Here is a 2461-nt window from a genome sequence, read left to right as displayed (position 1 = left end):
CACAGTTTAAATTTTTGTTATCCTTCTCATTGGAACAGGTGAGGAATGTGTTATTTTTCTGTGGCTTCTACTCTTTTTCTCATCTCAAACATGTTCTCACAAAAATATTTAATCAACTGGGAGTTCCTGCACTTCTTTGTTCACATGGGATTGGATTGGTAGATCTGTAGGGTCAGTTGCAGCGTACCCAAGAGAGTATCATGATACAGTAGCTGAAGATCAAGACCAGACTATGTAGTATTGTACTAAGAGATGATCCTCATGTCTAAGTGCTGTTGCAGTGAACAGTGGAACAAGATCAATACCAAGTTTAACTACTTTACAGCTAGTATTTTTTTCGTGTTTCGCTTGCTCAGCTTGCTGTCCAATTGCCCGTTAACACCAGCACGCCAGCAGTTAATGTCTTGCCCCCTCTTAGTTAATGACTTGCATTTAAAATTTAAAAGGAACAGATCACAGGGAAAAAGTACATGCTTGTATTCACTTAGAGCAGGGGTGTTGAACTCTGGGCCTGGGTAGAATCTTATCTAATGCAAGAGTTACAGTCATATGAAAAAGTTTGGAAACCCCTCTTAATTCTTTGGATTTTTGTTTATCATTGTCTGAGCTTTCAAAGTAGCAACTTCCTTTTAATATATGACATGCCTTATGGAAACGGTAGTATTTCAGCAGTGACATTAAGTTTATTGGATTAACAATATGCATCATAACAAAATTAGACAGATGCATAAATTCGGCCCCCCAACAGAGATATTACACCAATACTTAGTTGAGCCTGAGCCTCCTTTCGCTAATATAATAGCCTCTAGACACCTCCTATAGCCTTTGATGAGTGTCTGGATTCTGGTTGGAGGTATTTTTGACCATACTTCCATACAAAATCTCTCAGTTCAGTTAAATTTGATGGCTGCCGAGCATGGACAGCCTGCTTTAAATCATCCCATAGATTTTCGATAATATTCAAGTCAGGGGACTGTGACGGCCATTCCAGAACATTGTACTTCTCCCTCTGCATGAATGCCTTTGTAGATTTTGAACTGTGTTTTGGGTCATTGTCTTGTTGGAATATCCAAACCCTGCATAACTTCAACTTTGTGACTGATGCTTGAACATTATCCTGAAGAATTTGTTGATATTGGGTTGAATTCATCCAACCCTCGACTTTAACAAGGGCCCCAGTCCCTGAACTAGCCACACAGCATGATGGAATCTCCACCAAATTTGACAGTAGGTAGCTGGTGTTTTTCTTGGAATGCGGTGTTCTTGTTCCGCCATGCAAAGCGCTTTTTGTTATGACCAAATAACTCAATTTTTGTCTCATCACTCCAAAGTGAATCTGGCTTGTCATCTCCAGGCAGAGGAGTAGCTTCAGTGACAGCTGCTGGATTATGTGAATTTCCCCTTGGGATTAATAAAGTATCTATCTATCTATCTAAATGAGCATTTGCATACAACAAGCGACTCTGTGGCGTGAGTGCAGAAAGGGCTTGTTTCTCATCACCCTGCCATACAAATGTTCTTTGTGCAAATTGTGCTGAATTGTAGAATGATGTACACATACACCATCTGCAGCAAGATGTTCTTGCAGGTCTTTGGAGGTGATCTGTGGGTTGTCTGTAACCATTCTCACAATCCTGCACATATGCCGCTCCTGTATTTTTCTTCGCCTGCCAGACCTGGGTTTAACAGCAACTGTGCCTGTGGCCTTCCATTTCCTGATTACATTCCTTACAGTTGAAACTGACAGTTTAAACCTCTGAGATAGCTTTTTGTAGCCTTCCCCTAAACTATGATACTGAACAATCTTAGTTTTCAGATCTTTTGAGAGTTGCTTTGAGGATCCCATGCTGTCACTCTTCAGAGGAGAGTCAAAGGGAAGCACAACTTGCAACTGAACACCTTAAATACCTTTTACCACTCATGATTGGACACACCTGTCTGTGAAGGGCTGAGAAAACAAAACAAACTCTTTAGAGAGGGACCAGAAACACCAGGAGTGGTCAAATCAACCATTTGATACATTCTTTAAAAAAAAGAAATGCACTGGCAAACTCAGCAACACTAGAAGGTCTAGAATACCACAGAAGACAGCTGTGCTGGATGATTGCAGAATTCTGTCCTTGGTGAAGAAGAGCCCCTTCATAACATTTATCCAAACCAAGAACACTCTCCAGAGGGTACACCAAAGTCTACAATCAAGAGAAGACTTCATGAAAGTAACAACAGATGGTTTACCACAAGGTGCAAACCACTGGTATACCTCAACCATTGGAAAAACAGATTAGATATTTTTTAAATGCCTGTCCAATTCTGAAATAATTTCCTTTGCACAAAGGAAACTAAGATCAATACATACCAGAATGTTTGAAAGAAGAAACTGCTCATGCTCATCTGTGAAACATGGTGTAGGCAGTTTTATGGCATGATCATTGATGGCTGCAAAGGGAAGTCAATCACTAGT

The sequence above is a fragment of the Polypterus senegalus genome, chromosome 2 (assembly GCF_016835505.1).
Source record: "Polypterus senegalus isolate Bchr_013 chromosome 2, ASM1683550v1, whole genome shotgun sequence".
In the NCBI taxonomy this organism is placed as follows: Eukaryota; Metazoa; Chordata; class Cladistia; order Polypteriformes; family Polypteridae; genus Polypterus; species Polypterus senegalus.
Note: the sequence above shows the minus strand (reverse complement) of the source record.